The sequence below is a fragment of the Choloepus didactylus genome, chromosome 3 (genome assembly GCF_015220235.1).
Source record: "Choloepus didactylus isolate mChoDid1 chromosome 3, mChoDid1.pri, whole genome shotgun sequence".
Taxonomy (NCBI): domain Eukaryota; kingdom Metazoa; phylum Chordata; class Mammalia; order Pilosa; family Megalonychidae; genus Choloepus; species Choloepus didactylus.
Genome location: NC_051309.1, coordinates 92,901,909 through 92,920,738, shown reverse-complemented (window position 1 = coordinate 92,920,738; position 18,830 = coordinate 92,901,909). Strand labels below are relative to the sequence as shown.

Genomic DNA, 18,830 nt, shown 5'->3' with positions numbered 1-18,830 from the left:
CCCTTGGTCCTTGGCTGTTCTGTCACATGGCAATGCACATGGCGGCCTCTCCTGGCTTCTCTGTTCTGTTGACTTCCAGCTTCTGGCTGCTCCCTGTGGCTTTCTCTTTCTCTTTGGCTTCCCCTATAAGGCCTTCAGAAATAGGGTTAAGACCTTTCCTGATTCAGCTGGACCACACCTTAACCGAAGTAACCTCATCAAAGAGTCCTATTTACAAGATTCCACATTCACAGGAATGGATTATATTTAAGAGCATGTTTTTCTGGAGTACATAGCTCCAAACCACCACACAAGGTATTCAAATATTCATGAGTATATCTGTGTTTTACACATCTTTAGTTTATAGAAGGAATCTAGGTTTAATTATCTTTAATCTCTAATCTATAACCAATCTATAGGGTTTTACTTAACAATTTAAGTACTTCACTGAGGTATTCATAGTTGTTAATTATTCTTGCCTGCTATTAGTTGATGTTAAGACTTTAACCATTATAGCAAATGATAACAAAAAAGTCTTACTCATTCTAATATTTTGTTTAAACTAACCTAGTGCAGGAATCTTCTTAACAGTTATCAGTTAATCACAAGGTCTCAGGAAAAATAATGCGTTTTTTTTTGTTTGTTAGTTTTTTAGTTGTTTCCCAGGTTAGTACTAAAATGTATCTGAGTAAGGCAGTATGTTCTACTAGAAAAAAATGCTGAACTAACTTACTACTAAAATATCTGAGGTATAGTTCTGAATGTGCAACAAACTAGCCATGTGACTTTGGGCATGCCACTTAACATTTCTGTGTCTCTAAACTTCTAAACTGTCTAGCAAGGACAGTTTGACAACTCTGGCATGTGGACATTGTTACAGCTTGTATTATTGTTCTTAATTAGTTGGCACTCTTCTCTAGAGGCTCATCGCTATAGGGATCCTACCTACTCTTAACCTTTCCCCTCCCCAGGTGAGAGGATTACACTTCTTGCCCCATTCATGTCAGGCTTGGCCAAGTGAATTGCCTGGCTAGAAGAATGTGAGCAGAATTGACCCATGCACAATAGTTTTAAAGATGCTCCACTCAGGTTCTTTAAGATGTCTCAGCTGCAGAGAGCCGTTTTTCCCCTTATCACACTTTTCCCAGGACAACTCACATCTGATGATGAGTGAGGAGGGAGTATAAAGACCAAGCACTTTGGACACCATGTGGGGTACTCTGATAGGAAATACTTGCTCCAGAGCTCCCTTCTGGGTTGACTGAGGTTCTTAGGTTTGCATCACAATTCAACTTCTCCTTCTGATAGATTCCGCTTCTTTCCCCTTTCTTCTTAGGTGTTGACTTCTAATGAGTATCTTGCCACCCAAACACTCCATTTCAGCATCTGCTGAAAGACACAAAAGCCAATCTGTGACTTATCTCTTGCCTGATCTACAGTTTTAAAAGTCATCATGTGATTTCCCCTTTGCTCTTGTTCCTCTACCACTAGAGCAACATGTCTTGGATAAGGATTGCTCCTTCGGCCAGAGTCTCAGGGACCAGAACACAGCCATCCTTCAAAGGACATTTAGCATAAGCACAAAGTTAACCTTTGCTGTTGTAAGTTATTGGATTTTAATGAATTTGTTCCTGTAGCTTGACTTAATGAATGATGAATAGTAAGATGTTAACTGACCCAAAAATTTAATAGCGATATACATATATGTGTGTATGTTTACTCACATGGCCAAATCTTGTTAGAAATAAAAATTAAGTCTTTCTTCATATATTACTTCCAGAATTAAAGGCAATACTCCAGTATTTAATGGTTTAATTAACCTCTAGCATTGTACTGGATTTTAAGGGATCAAGATTTTGCCTTGTAGAATACAAAATGTCTTATAACTGGAATGGCCTACCTTTACAGATAAGTCTATTTTAGTTCTGGATGTTTGATGCAGCATTATAAACTATATTGACAGTAGCAAAACTTCTGAATGGAGATGTGCACAGGCAGTGTAACTCTTCCTTACTTAATGTGGTAAACTGAAATATGTACCCCAATTTGTAATCTTAATTCACATTCCTGTGGGTGTGAACTCATTTGTCAATAGGACCTTTTAAAGATGTTATTTTCAGTTAAGGAGCTAGAAGCCAGAAGTCAATGGAAACTGGAAGAGCAGACACAAGGAGAGAAAGATGGCCACATAACGAGAGGCAGGCAGAGATATGAGCCAAAGAACCCCAAGGATTGTGGCACCCAGCACCAGAAGACTACGAACTTCTAAGAGAAAGCATGGCTAGCTGATGTCTTGATTTTGGACTTTTAACCTTCCGAGCTGTGAGCAAAAAAATTAATGTTGTTAGGCTAATTCACGGGTGGTATTTGTCATACCAGATTTGGCAAATTTAAGACACTCAAGTAAGCAAAAAGTTTTGCTTTATTTTTTTGTTTCAGACTTTGAATAGTGGTCTCATCCTTTGTCTTGCTATCATATCACCTGTATCCAATTTGCTACTGAGATGCAGCAAAGGATAATGGTTATGAACCTGGGCTCTAGACTGATTCTGTCACATTCTGGTTGTGTGATCTTGAGCCCTTTGGCTATGCCTGTATTTCTTCCTTTGTAAAATGACAATTAATAGCATCTCCCTCAGAGGATTAAGTTAAATATGTGAAGCACTTAAAATCATAAAGAACTTATGTGAAAGCTATAAAGTTCTTAATAAATGATTTATAAATGTTAGCTGATATTACTATTTCTTGCTTTTACAAATACCTACCATATATTGAGAGAAAAAAGAGGTAGAGACTCACTATTCTTTTACAATTCACAGCTTTGATTGCATTTCTATAACATTAATATTTTAGAAGTATAACATTAACACTTTTAAAACTTGAAATAGGTGTGCTTAAATACACCCATGTCTATGTATGTACATATATATATGTCATAATCAGTTTTGAAACTATTATCATTACAACTTGGGGTTCTTCATATATTTTTATATCAAGTTCACACAATAAATCTTACAATGATACTGATAATAACTCTTCCTCACTTGCCCCAAAAGAAAGTTCACTGCCCAATTCAAAGTTTAAATGACAACTTTTAACATAATTTGATCTATGTGTGTGTGTATGTGTATTCCTTAAATGAACAACAAATAAGCAAAATTGCATCAACTATCCCACAGCGAACTAGAAAAGTTTTTTTCTTCTTCTCTGAAAGAAATTTCTAGATTCCAAAATCCTCATTTGATAGGTTTTGAATTCTAAATATTAGATCCTTTTAGTTATGTGCAAAAAAGACATTGGATTATACCATATAAGGAGCAGATGAAAAGCAGTTCAGGAAAGTGATTAAACTAGAAGAGGGGTAGCAACAGACAATAGAATTTAACAAAGGATTATGAATACTGATAATTTTCTTTTTCTTAGTTGCTAGGGTATCAGAATAGCTAAAGGAAAGAACTGAAATGGTGGAACTGTAACACATATTCTTTGAAATTTGCTCTATAGCTACTTCTTAAATTTTAATTTGAAAGTTATCACCTTTTTGTATATATGTTATATTTCACAATAAGGAAATAACTGAAACTATGGTACTGTAACCAATAACATTCTTGGAAATTTCCTATGTAACTCCTTGTTAAATTGTACTTTGAAAGTTATCACCTTTTTGCATATATGTTATATTTTACGATAAAGAAATAACTGAAACTGCGGAACTGTAACCCATGACATTCTTTGAAATTTGCTAACTACTTGTTAAATTGCACTTAGAAAGTTATCACTTCTATGTAAATATGTCATCAAAAATATGAAGAACAAAAACTTGTGTACTACTGTGAAAAAAACAAAATCTTTGTGTACAAATAGAAAAATAATTTCAAAATATTGTGTTTTATGTGAGTAGTTTAACTTACTTTTTATTTGGAGAAAAATTCAATCTTTCAAAAAGATGCAGAAATAAAAGTAGTGCAAAGTATATATGATATACTATTTATCCAGCTTTGCCTATTATTAACATAATATATATAGTTTTTCTAAAGTATTTGAGGTAACACATACATTTTGTGTCTTTACATATTCAGTGTGGATTTCCTAAGAATATGAGTATTTTCATACATGATTACATCACAATTATCAACTTCATACATTTAAATTGATAATCTACCATTTATTTAATAGTTTTATTACTTTTTTAGTTTCTAACTTTTTTCTGGGTATTTTTGAGTGTATTCTTAAATAGTTTCCAAAGAGAAAACTTTCTAGCTCCTCTAAGTAACTATTTAAAAGCCACTAGTTACACTCAAGTACTTATTTTATTTAAAGAGAATCAGCTAGATCCAGTTAAAAACATAAACATCTGATAGTAGGAAGGGAGTCTAAAAAATAATTTTAGAAAAACACTTGCTGATTGAAGAATAAAGGCAGTTGAATTTGCTCTTTTCATGTCAATGTATCCTACATAACTGCTTTCTTTCTTTTCTCCTTTCTCTTCTGCCATATGAGGAGAATGAAAATAATAGCTTCAAAACAAGGCCACGATGACTTTTCCTTCAATTATTTTGGATAATGTGTAGGACTGAATAGAACATCTGTGGTTGAGGTAGTGTCAGCTATTACCAGATAAGCGGTCAGGAACTTGCTGCAGTTCATGCCTGAATGTTGAGAATAAATATTAAGAAATTCTTTTAATTACTCAAGATTCTGGGTAAATTGATCAAATTACATATTACGTGATTTGGTACAACTTTGCATCTAAAAGTTGTTAATTGTAAAAGGAAGCTCTAATTTATTGTTTAACGTAAAATCTTTATTGTTTCATATTTAATAGTTGGCTGTTTTAATAGTGAATGTATTTTAGTAATCAAATACGGAGTGGAAGACTACTGGCAAAATTAAGAAGAACTAGGCATGGAATTATCATTTCTTATGCAAGTAAAATGTACTTTAAGAGAAATCTCCTGTCCTTGACTACCCCTGCTGCCTTCCACCAAAACCAACTCATCAGCCAAGCACAACCCCTAATTCCCTGTTCCCCCAACTTGTTCCTGTCATGGAATACATGATAAAATACATGTTAGCTATATGCGAGTCAGATCAGGGTATTTCTCCAGAATTTATCTTCTCCATAGACCTTAGTCTCTTTGGTATCCCTGGTTTTTATCCTCTTGGCCTTCTATATAGCCTTTTGATGGAATGGTCTTTTTGGACAGCCCACTCAGTTCCTCTACTGCAGTCTTGAAACAAGTGTTATTCCACATCCTACCCAGTCTTCAAGGCTATCTTAGCCCAACCTAGATCTCAGAGCTCCAGATGATTCTATTTCCTTAACTGAAAAGTGGATCCTGGATAGTTAAGATTTAATTAAGCTTTCAAATTTCAACCTGTAGTGTACCAAATGCCATTATCTTTGTGGTCTTGTGGGGCAGAGATTTGCTTGGAATGTGCCCCACCCAGCTGTGGGTGATGATTCTGATGAGATGTTCCCATGGAGGCGTGGCCTCACCCATTCAGGGTGGGTCTTGATCAGTGGAGCTATATAAATGAGCTGACTTGAGGGGAGGAAACGAAGTGGGTCTTGATCAGTGGAGCTATATAAATGAGCTGACTTGAGGGGAGGAAACGAAGTGCAGCTGTGAGTGATGTTTTGAAGAGGAGCAAGCTTGCTAGAGAGGAGCGTCCTGGGAGAAAGCCGTTTTGAGGCCAGAGCTTTGGAGCAGACGCCAGCTGCCTTCCTAGCTAGCAGAGGTTTTCCGGACGCCATTGCCCATCCTCCGGTGAAGGTACTTGATTGCTGAGGTGTTACCTTGGACGCTTTGTGGCCTTAGGACTGTAACTGTGTAGTGAAATAAACCCTCGTTTTATAAAAGCCTATCCATCTCTGGTGTTTTGCATTCTGCAGCATTAGCAAACTAGAACAGATGCCTCTGCTGGCAGAGAATTAAAGTTGCAGGATCAGTCTTTTCTGACAATTTCTATAGTCAATCCACAAATATTTAAGCATCTACAATAAGTCAGATACTATGCTATGTGTTAAGATTTTGAGGGACCAACAAATAGCATCTTTTTTTCCCCCTGATTAACTAGGATCCTGAGTAATTTAAGAAAAAATAACTGAAAGGCAGATGGAAGGAAAATATCATTTCTATCACTTATACAGTAAGATTGGGGGACATTGATTCTTATGAGAACCAAGTGGGTCGATTAACTGAATCCCAGAATTAGGAGTACCTACTCATATGGTCCCTGCAGCACTGGACCAGGGCAGACCTATCCTGCACAGGTACTTAGGTCCTAGAGGAGAAGTGTAAGAAATCTTCCTGCAGACAGGCAGCTCCCAAGAGGGAGACTGGTGCAACTGAGCATGCCCAGGTATTCTTCCCAATTTTTAATTTCTTCTACTCAGGGATAGAGTGAGTAAAGGGGCAGAGGATGCCAGAAATTTTAACACCATGTACTAGGGATGCAGCGGTGCACAGATATGGCCCCTGCCCTCAGGGAATTTATGATCTGATGGGGGAAGGCACATATTAATCATAGAATTACAAATGGTGAAGTGTGCTACAATTCTTTTGTGCAATGCACTTTCAGGAGGCAGCCCTTAAGTGATGAATTGCTAAAACTTTTTTTTACCTTTGTCACTGAATTTTCTTTGTCTCTCTCAAGTTAAGGCTGGAAAACTTCTATGGTCCCAAGGCTTCCGTTTTTGTGCTTTAGTCTAAACTGCCCCCTGCTATCCATAGTCTTGCTCTAAATTGGGCACAAAAAAACTGATTGTGTTTCACCTCAATATATTATAATCACTTTCCAATTCTAAGTCATGCAGCCTTTAGCCAGGTAACTTTATTTAAGTGTTGGGTGTTTTCCTCTCTTCAGTTTCACATTTGCGGACAATCTCTTGATTTGCTCCTCCCAAGAGCTCATCATATTCATAATTTTTATAAGTTTAAATCTCAGAGTTAAGAAATATTTTCTTCATTAGAAAAAATTTGGGTAGCAATTCATGGAACCCAAATAGATTTTCAGAAATGACTATTCTCAATCAGTTCATATTAAAGATATATGATTAATTTTGAAAGGGCCAATGACTTAATAGTTCATATTATAAAGAAAAAGAAAGTGATACAGGAAATCTTAGCAAAGCAGTGGGATGAGAGAAATAATACTGCTGAAACCAAATATAGGGTGTTTTTGAAATTTTAAATGTGAGAAAGCTTGTACAATCTCTGATGCTAAGTTTTGCTTCATTTGATTTTAAAATGTTAGATTAATTAACTGTGAATAACAAATAAGAATTTGCCAATTGTTTTCTCAGTAGCTAATCAATCACCTAACAGATACTTCTATTCATTAATTACAGAAATATTTCTTACATTAAACTTATTTTTTTAATTGAGGATGATAAATAGCAAAGGGATAGTGAATGAAACTCAAAGTATGAAAAATTCTGTTTTTTTTCCTACTTTTAAAATTCGAAATAAACCAAGAGCATTACATGCATACAAAAACAGTTATAATTAGTTAGAAATCAATTTTTTTCCTTCTCTTTAGCTTAGGTGGAAATTAAAACTTAAGTTGTTTTCTTTTAGTATAGGTGTGCCTGACTTGATGCTCTACTAAAACTTTGCAGAGTCATAAGTTCTGTGAAACGTTCATAAATGAAAACATAAGCACATTCTATTACCCCCTACAATTCTACAATCCCCTCCTAATCCTACCATCATCAACCCTGTTGTCTCTACTTTCAAAATGTATTCAGAATCCATCCACTTCTTTCCTTATCTATTCCTACTACCCTCATCCAATTCATTATCATCTCTTGCCTCAATTAGTAACATCCTAACCTGTCTCCCTGCCTCCACTATTTCCACCTAAACTTTTGTCTCCATGTACCTCCCGCTCCCAGAGTGTTCAGTGTGAATCCGGCCACATCACCTCCTGGCTCTCACCTTTCCATGGCTTCCCACTATGCAGACTAAAAGTCAAATTCCTTACTAGGCCTCCTGGGGACTCCTCTGGCCTCTTTTTCTACTCTTCTCCCATTTCGTGCTGGTCTACTTGCTGTTTTGTGAATACACCAAGCTCTGTCTTGTCTCATGGACCTAGCATTTGCCATTCTTTCTGCTTTGGATATACAAAATCCTCTGCTTAAATGCCTGTGTATTCTATCCCTACAACTGTAATGTAAGCTTGAGATACTGGAGGCTTGTTCTTGCTAGTTTCCCAGTTCTCAATATAGGACCTGGCACATGGGGGGCATGCAATAAAAATGATTAAATGAATGAACTGACTGTTGAAAATAAAAATTCAAGGTTAGCATTCTGGACTTTGGAGATAGCCTCAATAAACCAAGTCATGGTAAAGGATATGGAGAGATTTCATATTTCTCTAATACTTGGAATGTTTAAGTGTATTGCAGTAACTAGTGAGTACAAACTAGTTCTTGAAGCTTTGGAATATAATGAGGAAAGAAATGATATATATTCAACATTATTGAGCAATGAGAGCAAAGAGATTTGAAGGATTAAAAATTAATCAAAGAAGATAAACCGGGTCATTTAATTCTTTAGAATTATGCTTTTTAGTCACACATATTTGCCCTTTGCTTTTCATTTATGTGTGAGGTTCACTATATAATCTCTAGACATGATTGTTTAAATTTCCTTTTATTATTATTTGTATACTTGGCACTTTACTGAACTCTTTGAAATGACATTTAATTTCAAAAAAATAAAATTTCCTGCATTTTCTTTGTAATATCAAATCTGTGTTTAAAGGATAAAATAAAATTGAACATGGGAATAATTATTTTATTCTCTATTTTATTATTATTTGTATACTTGGCACTTTACTGAACTCTTTGAAATGACATTTAATTTCAAAAAAATAAAATTTCCTGCATTTTCTTTGTAATATCAAATCTGTGTTTAAAGGATAAAATAAAATTGAACATGGGAATAATTATTTTATTCTCTACTAGAAAACAAGGATAATTTTAAGGGTTTGGAAGACATGTCTAGGTGTTTTAATTTGAGTATATGAAGTTGATATTTCATTTTGAATTGATATAAAAGTATAATGTTTTATTTTCTTTTACTGGTTCACATCAAGGTCATATTCTTCATGAAATTAATAATTGCTTTCCTTTTGACATTAAGATGCCATTCCAACCTCACTTCTTCCTTTGTCAGGAGCTCCATGGAAAAATGGAAAAATAAAAACCACTAAAGACATTACATTCATAAATTATCTACCTGCCTTTCTTAAGCTGACTGAAGAAAGGAGAGCTCGAAGGGTTAATATTAAAAATAAACAGACACATGAAATATAATTACAACTGTGATAAGCTCCGAAGGTAAGTAATAAGGTACAGTTAGAATAATGAAAGCTTAATTCAGCAGGTTTGTGGGGAGATGTCCAGAAAATGCCTCTCTGAGAAAGTGACATGTAAAACTGACATCTGAGAATGAGTAGGTGTCATTACAGGTCAATGTAGGGTAACGAGTTGTGTCAAATGTGATCCACTTGCCCTCTCAGATCCATTCTCCACCCCTTTCCTCTCTGCTTTCTGCTCTGGGAAGCTGACCTGAATGGGCTATAACTGGTGACTGAACCCCAGTGGTCCTCAACTGGGGGTGATTTTGCCCCCCAGGGGAACTTTGACAGTATCTGAAGGCATTTTTGGTTTTCACAGCTGAGTAGGGGGTACTCCTATCTAGTGGGTAGAGGCCAGGGATGCTGCTAAACATCCTATAATGCACAGAACAGCTCTCATCATAAAGAATTATTTGGTTCAAATGTCAATAGTGCTTTAGTAGAGAAACCCTATTGTAACTCATGGGGATACTTGGACAGAAATTGGAGGGAGCAAGGAAAGTAAGGCCAGGGATTTTATTCCTCTGGTTCCTTCTCTGTAAAGTTATCCTCAGTTGTTGCAACCCTTGCTAGAAGGTGCCTGCTCCTCACAGAGTAGTCAACGCTGCAGGGCTCTTTTGGCTCTAGGCCTGCTAAGCACTATCTCTTGTGGTTCCTGTATACTCTCACCTTTGGAAATAGTCCCTTTGTATATAAATCCACCTCAAAACACCCTATTTCAAGAGTGCCATCTGAGTCTTGGGACACTGTGTGATACAAGAATATTTCTGGCAAAAGAGAGCCCATGTGTGAGGACTCAGAAACTGGAACCTTGAAAGAGAGGCTGTTCCGCTAGAGACACTGCATAAGACAGAGAAGAAGGTTTCTCCCTTTGTCCTACCCTCCCATCTCCTGTAAAGCCTTCCATTGGCTGAATCCAACTAAAAGTCGGTAACATGAACATCTGAGAAATGCAGGCTACAGGAGCCAAAAGGATCCAAGGGCAAATATAGCTAGGGCCTGCACAGAGAGGGCAGCAAAAGAGGTTACTGCAGTGGCCCATGAGGAGCCTGATGATGGCTGGGATTAGGGTGATGGAGTAGAGACAGAGAGAAGGGAATAAAGCTTCTTCCTCTGTCTTTGGGCATATAGTTTGGGGAACATACTCTTCAATGCTGCAGGGACCAGGTGGGTAGTGAATGGAACATGTGTGTATAGGGCCAACTGGAAAAGAGCAAACCATCTAAAGCTATCACACCAGTTTGAAATGTGACCCAAGTATTGCCAGATCCTCAGAGATTTTAATAGCAGCCTGAAACCCAGATTTTTAAATAAAATCTTTAAATATTTAAACTATGGCAACTAATTAAAAAGCATGCAGTATTAACCAAACTGGATTTGGCTCTAGACTTGAGAGTCTAGAGTGATGAGTTTACAACCTCTAGCCTAGTTAAACTAGTAAATGAGTCATGGATGAGAAGTTTCAAGCTTTGCCTTGGTCAATCTCTCTCTCTTTCCCTCTCTCTCTCTCTCTCACTCAGGATCTATGTATCAGACGCAGTTTTTAAAAATACTTTCTAACAAAAAATACAGAAACAGATTTCATGCTGAGAGTGACAGGACCACAACTGTCATCCAGAATCAAGATAAAAAATGCCCGGTTCATTAAAAAAGCTTCACTGTGCTCGTTGATCAATTTTACAATAAAAAAATATATATATTTGAACATGCATAATGTATTTATAATTAATAAAACATTGCTTTACAGATTTTATACACTGGGCTCTGTGTGAGATTTTGTTGAAGAAAGGGAAAAAGTATTGCATTACCAAAAATAATTGAAAACAAGTAGACAAGACGAATGCCCTAAAGGGTTGTGATTGGAAGTGCTGAAAAGTGATAAACCAGATGGTCTGAAGCTCAGGACTAAAATGGTCAGAAAAGCCACTTTGTCAATAACGGTCCTTATCTGTGATTGATCTGTTCTCTTTGTTAGGAGAGGTGCTAAGGCAGAGTTTAGGGCTCAGTTACTCTAAGCAACATCAACTGTGACATTGTCTCCAGGGAAGTGCTGACACCAGGGAAATCAAGCCTACACAGAGGGGAGACAATTATAAAATTAGAGACCACAAACCAACATAAAATAGACCTTGATCAATGTCATTCCTATTTTATCATTTCTATTTTAATAGAAAACCAAACCAAACCAGAACAAAATTCCACAAACTCCAATCTCCAATGAATCAAATTGTCTTCATGTGTTTGTGTTCCCTTTTAGTTATTCACAAGCAAAATGATTTTTATAGCAAGACAATCTTGACAGAAGACTTGTGATGCATGTAGTTAGAGATGTAGGCTTTATCCCCTTCAGAGGGTAAAGCTGTAATGACCCCAGTAGCCTGGGTCTTAAGGAGGATATTTTTGGGTTCTAGGATGAAATGCCACATCCTTGCCATGAGAAATAAGCTGATCTGTTCCCCACTTTTCCATTAATCCTCAACTCTCACCAAACATCCATTGCCTCTCTCCTGCTCCTATGTTCTTGGGTTCCAACCATACTTAACTCTGTTTCATAACCTGAACCTACCAGGCTGTTCCATGTGGCCATGATGATGTTTATGCTGCCTCTTCCTTATGGAAAGATCTTTCAAGCCTATATTCTTATTACTTCTTCCATGAAGTCTTTCCTACGCATCAGGTGGAAATTACTGTTCTTATGTTTGTAGTTTTATGGTATTTTTCATGTAGCAATTCATGGAACATATTTAATTTCTGCCTTAAGCTTCTTGAAGCCAGGGTCTGTGATGTATTTAGTTATGTCTTTCTCATGCCTACCTAGTGACTACCACAGTGCAAGGTACAAAGGGAAGTACCAAATAAATGTTCAATAACTGAGTGATCTTTATAGTATTTTCAAGGATGTCAGAGCAGAATTGTAAGATTGTTACACTCAATCATGCAACAAATAGTGTGCCTCCTATGTTTTAGGCACTGTTCTGGGTGCTGAGGATACAGTAGTGATCAAAACATTGCCCCTGTCATGTAGTTTAGAGGGTGAGACAGAAAATAAACAGAAAACCACTTAGTATTAATTCTGGAAGAGAACTGCTGTCAAGAAAAACACAGACTCTGAATAAGGGGTAGAGGTGATGGATACTATTTGTCAAAAAGTCCTCTCTAGAAGACCTTTCAGTGAGTTCTAAGTGAGGTGGTGTGTGAATAATGTATATGTTAAGGAATAGAGTTCCGGACAGAAGGAAAAGCAAGTGCAAAAGCCGACATCTTGCTTTTAGACTTCAAAACCATGACACAATAAATGCTTGTTGTTTAAGACAACATCATGTGGTATTTGTCAAAGTAGCTCTGGAAAACAAAGACAGAGATAAGCAGGGAGCTAGGCGTTAGATCATGTGGGGTCCTGTGGGCCATGATAAGGATTCTGCATTTGATTCCTAGTGTGTTGGAAGCCATTGTAGGGCTTTGTGTCAGGAAGAGCCATGATATAATTTACCACTAGAGCTGCTCTAGGGAGAATAGACTGTAGGGGAGCAAGAGCAAAAGCTGAGAGACTTTAAAAACATTCACTCCTTATATTGTTCATACTTGACTATTTTATTGATTTCCTGATTTATTCATTCAACGAAAATGCATTGAGTGCTTTCCAGCCCCTTTTCCAGGTATGGTAGATACAGCCACACATAAAAGGTCCCTATTCTCTTGAAACTGAAATTCTAATAAAGGCGGTACAGTCTCTTTCTCTCAATATGATTTTAGATTGTCCAGTTGTTTGGGCTCTTGTCTTATTTTCACCAAGGCATGAGGGTGGATTGGGAAACTCCTGACACCAGAGACAAAATAGAAGACTTGCCTGGAGGTTGCAGCTGGTGTGCTATTCTATTGGTTAGCCTATAGGCAGGACTTGGGAGAATCACCTTTCCTTCTTCTTGGAGCCTGGTGTTTCGGTTTGCTAAAGCTGCTGGAATGCGATATACCTGAAATGGGTTTGCTTTTACAATGGGGATTTATTAACTTACAAATTTACAGTTCTAAGCCCATGAAAATGTCCAAATTAAGGCATCAACAAGGCAATACCTTCTCTGAAGAAAGACCACCAGCATCTGGGACACCTCTGTCACATGGGAAGTCACATAGCCAGCATCTGGTGGTCCTTTTCTCCCTGTTTTCATTGCTTTCAGCTACTGGCTTCAGTGGCTTCCTCTCTCAGCTACTCCGGGGGGCTTTTTTACTGTGTTCTTCTCTGCTTTTTCTGTCTTTTATCCTTTCATAAAGGACTCCAGTAAAAGGATTAAGACCCACCTTGAATGGGCTGGGTCACATCTCCGTTGAAATAACCTAACCAAAATGTCCCAGCCACAACAGGTCTACACCCACAGGAATGGATTAAAAGAACATGGCCTTTTCTGGGGTACATAACAGCTTCAAACCAGCACCCTTGGGTCTTTTGTGAAATGCAACAGAGCTCTACTGGAAGTTAATGCAGTTGTGGTCATCTGTTCTCAGAGGTCCCTGCAAATTTGTCTTAATTCAAGGACAATCTGGATAGCTTCATCGTCAAAGTGCTAGTATGGGCCTGATGAGAAAATAAAGTCATAATAAGTGGAGAGACCTCACCAAAGACCTCTTCAGTCTCTCCAAGAGGGCTACCTCACAGGGATGACTGACTGCTACAGAAATTTGGTAAGTTCGAGGGATTTAATTATCCAGGGCATTCCATTTTGAACAGGGGGCCTGTTATAAAGCCATTGTGTTTCTCATTGGTTCTGATGGGCTACTCTGGATCAGAGACCCCCACCAAGACCCAGGAAGATTCCAAGGGTAGATTTTCCCACAGAAGGCTTTTCTCCTGCCATTGCAAGGTTTAGGATGGAGTAAATTTCACTCTAGTGATTCATTTTAGGATTTATTTTGAATTTAAATTATTTTTCTCATTTCAAAAGACATGGAAGAACATGTTCTTCTGAAAATATTTGAGAGAAACTGAATTAATCTTAGGAAAGTGAATATTTTGTTCTTATAAAATCAAATGCTAGAAAAAGTTAAGCAACTATCTTAGAATGAATATGGTTAATTATATAAGTCCTTAAATAAATATGATTTCTACCCACTTTCCTACTAAGTACTATGTTAACTGTTGGGGATTATGGGATGCCTGAAACATAACCTCAAAGAACTTTTAGTACAGATGAGGAGAGAACTTTTACTCAACAACCAGCTGACATGTTCCTTTGATAAAAAGTTTGAACTGTCTATAATTCACAATTCCTTTCTTATGAAATATGAATATGAGGAATTTGAGCACCCATATTTTAGGAAACTTGTAATTAATTGTATTTTACAGTATTTTTTTAGCCTTAGGCTTCAATTTCATGATGCCTATATTTCCAGTTGAAAAAATCATCATACTTACGTTACCCACTTAGTTAAAATGATGACTGACATAGAGTTGCCATGTCCTCTTTTCGATATTCTGGAATATATTTTGACAAGATTTTAGTCTGGGAGAAGAAAAGATACATATATTACTTAGTATCTTGAGACTTTCAAAGGAGACAACAATTAATTCCCCTTGTGTTGGAAGGAAGTGATGTGCCGAAAGATTACTGGAATTCGAGTTGGTGGAACTCAATCCTTCTTCCCATCAACTGAGTAAAAGTATATTTTATGAGTAAAATTCTGAGATAATACCCAGAGTAGAAAAATAAATGTTAAAGACCATAACACAATGTTTGGCATATAGTAGACCCTCAATTATTCGGTGTTAAACTGTTGCTGAATTGAAGTAATTAATTTATACTTATACCTACTTCATTAGATTGATAACAAGTTCATAGAGTTAATTACAGAAAATCATGTGAGATTCCCCATCCCTTTATGGACTGACAGAGTGCTTTCTATTTGACTGTTATATTTCTTGCAAGTTGAATCTGGTTTCAATTTAATTTTTATATTTTGAGAGTTCATCTGGATTTCTGGTTCATCTATCCTGAATTCATCACTAGAAGCCACTGCAATTTCTTGGTATTATTTGTGATTGTGAGTAACCTGGCCCATTTTCACTGTTTCTTGTCCTATTTGTGTTGTAGATCTTTGGTCAGTGGTCTCTCCATTACTTCAGCCTTGCTCATTCTCTGTGTTCTTAGAACTCTCACAAAATACATTGCTACTGATTATGCCATGTGTGTGCATATGTATGTGTGTATGCATACACACATACGTATGCATTTCTACAACTTCCCTAATCCCTCCAGCTAGAAATAATCTCTATTTTCCACCAAACTTCTTTGTTTTATCCTACTGCTCTAATGACCTAGCAATTTTAAAAACCTTGTTCTCTGTTTATTCATATCTATGTACAGTAAAGCAATGAGGTCCTTGAAAGAGCAGAAACAATATCTGAAGAGGTTTTTTGTCTTTACCATGTGTAGTAGATATTCAATGAATATTTGTTGCCTGGATCAATATGTGTGTGTGTGTGTGTGTGTGTGTGTGTATGCATTCATAATAACATAGATTACATTTCTACAGATGATGTCTAGTCTATGTAAAACACAGTTGAGTTTGAAAAGACTACTACCAATATACTTTTCATACAGCACATAGGAATAGGGTTTTTTAGTTTAGGGATTGTAGCTATCTGAAGAGACTGAAACTTTGTCACTTAGACTCACAGTTGGCCTAAAGCCTTTTCTCAAAAAAGGAGCAGTCACATTCGTATAGATGAACATCAAGTGTTTTATTAGCTGCTGCTGTTTCTCAGCAGTTCACAGCCATGCCCCATTTTTTTAAAATGCAATTTTATTGAGGTATAAATCACATAACATACAGTCATTCAAAGTGTACAGTTGGTCACAGTATCATCATATAGTTGTGATTTCATCACCACAAACTTTGAATATTTTCATTACTCCAAAAAATAAAGTGAAAATTAAAATAAAAAAGAGTATCCAAAACATCTCATTCCCCTTTTGTCCCCATTGCTCATTTACTTTTTTAAATACAGTTTAATTGAGATATATTCACACACCCTACAGTCATCCACAGTGTACAATCATTCACAGCACCATCATACAGTTGTACGTTCATCACCAGAATCAATTTTTGAAACTTTTCCTTACTCCAAAATAAAAATAAAAGCAAAACAGAAACAAAAACAAAAACAAATACAAAAAACAAAACAAAAATCACCTAAATCTTTCCATCCCCTCCATCCCACTCTATTCTTCATCTAATTTTTGTCCCCCTTTTCCCACTCATCTGTCCATATACTGGATAAAGGGAGTGCGAGCCATAAGTTTTCACAGTCACACAGGTACACTATGCAATCTACATAGTTATACAATTGTCTTCAAGAATCAAGGTCACTGGGTTGCAGTTTGATGGCTTAAGGTATTTCTCTCTAGCCACACACTAAAAACTAAAAGGTGATATCTATATAGCGCATAGGAATACCCTCCAGAGTGACCTCTCGGCTCCATTTGAAATCTCTCAGTCATTGGAACCCTACTTTGCTTCATCTCTCTTCCCTGTTTTGTTCAATAAGATCCTCTCAATCCCACAGTGCCGGGTCCAGGCTCATCTCCAGGAGTTATTTCCCTTGTTGCCAGGGGGATTCACACCCCTGGGAGTCATGTCCTACGTGACTCCCATTTTTAAAAAGCTGTGTAATGCCACATCCTTGAAGGCTTTCTTCTCTCTTTCCAATTTGGGTTTTCTCTGCTTCAGCTCATAATGCTATAGCTGTTCTGACAGCCAATTTTCCATATGTAACACATAACACAACTATAATGGTAGAAAAAAATTCAGTGTTCCCATTCTGAAGTGTATGCAAGGATCTTCTAATTAGAGGATACTACATTTATAATTTAAGTTCAGTAGTGCCTTTTTCTTAATGTCTCTGAATGTGGGATCTTAAGATCTTTAGTTAAAATATTTATGTGTTTGAATTCTGACTCATCTGGTTAATAGCTGTGTGATTCTGGACAAATGACTTAACCTCTTTCTAAGGTTTAATTTTCTATATCTATAAAGTGGGGATAATAATCATACCTCTCTGATGGTACAATAGAGAGCACTGTAGTCATTTAACATGGGCGCAGGCACGTAGTGGGTGATGCGTAAATATTAGTGAGATAAAGACCAAGAAAGGCTGTGATATTAGAGCTGATGTCTGTAAATCTAGCCTGTACCTGGTACAGAATATGCTCTCAATAGATAGAAGGTGAAATAATAATGATGTTTGTGATGATGTTGGTGATAATAATGATGGATAAAAATGATAGCAACTTTATTATTATAAGGTAATATTCATTAAATGATTCAAAAAGCTAAAACTGACTTCAAAGTGGATCCCATTCTCTTTGTTTTACATTTACATTTACTATGTAAATGTTTTGGTTTGCATCTTTTGGCCCATAAAGTGATTTGGTCAGATTTTCCATTTCACCTACCATTTTCCTACTCATTTCAACTAGAGAAGCATTATCTCTTTACTCTCATCCAAACATGGTATATTTTTCCTTAGTTTTATAAGTTTATTCTCCTTAAACCCTCAATTGTCCAAATTCTATTAGTCAAGAATCATCTTGCCTCTCTCTTCTATTTAATTACAGGATCATGATTACCATTGTAGTCTAGTCTCACTTTCTAGAAGAAATTGAAATCTAGAGGACCACTATCTGTCCCACATATCATGGGTGGTTAGTCATTGTTGTAATTACTTAGATCTCCATTTTTACTGCATCATGATGTTTCCCAATATAAATTTAGGGCTTGAGGTTTATGTCTTCAGTATGCATGCTTATATTGAGATCTTCCTTCTCTGATTTAGAGACGTCATTATTTTTATCTTACATTTAGGGGCTTATTTATAGATTTGTAGGTTTTTCCCCCAAGTAGGTCATTCTGGACTCTGAAATCAGGTCATGATCTCTTTTGACAAGCACTATGTTTCAGACTTCTTTTCTAAATTTCCAGCATGGTGTTTTGTGTATATATTCTACTCAGTGAGTTGCTGGCTGAATTGATTTTAATTAAACCATAAGAATGTTACATAGCTCCAGCAGATGTCCTGTTTTGTGCTTAGTTTTCTTGATTTGGGTCTCTATTTCTTGTGGAAGAGTATATCTCTGAATATCTGCTGACCAAGTAGCTGAATTTTCTTTGGGAAATTTCCAGGGAGAATTGCTGATGTCCGGAATAGCTTTGCAAATGTACACTGACAGGTAGGTTCAAATTTCTTCAAGTTTATTATTAGTTCCATAGTGCTGCTTCAACATTGCCAAGTAGCATATGATCAACTGTATATCCTTCTCTGTATAAACCTTAAGAACATTATCAAGCGACAGAAGACAAATGCTTCTGGGGCACTGGACAATGTTCATAGCTTACAAAGTTATGACAGAAAGTTTAAATTTAGGCATGGGTTGTATCTCTTTTAGTGCAAATAAATTCTGTTAAATGTTCAATATTTATTGAGTTACTCT

General features: G+C 36.6%; 1 protein-coding gene across 6 annotated transcripts in view; it reads left to right on the top strand.

Moving 5' to 3' along the window:
* The window catches only part of MAPK10 (mitogen-activated protein kinase 10), a 719,417-nt gene that overhangs the window by 299,418 nt on the left and 401,169 nt on the right, over nucleotides 1–18,830 (top strand). The window contains exon 1 of one of the 6 annotated variants that reach the window (XM_037830183.1): nucleotides 9,186–9,328. The exons of the other annotated variants lie outside the window; for them this stretch is intronic. The gene's annotated coding sequence lies outside the window, so the exon portion shown is untranslated. Of the gene's footprint in view, nucleotides 1–9,185; nucleotides 9,329–18,830 lie in introns of those variants that run through there. 6 annotated transcript variants of the gene reach the window in all.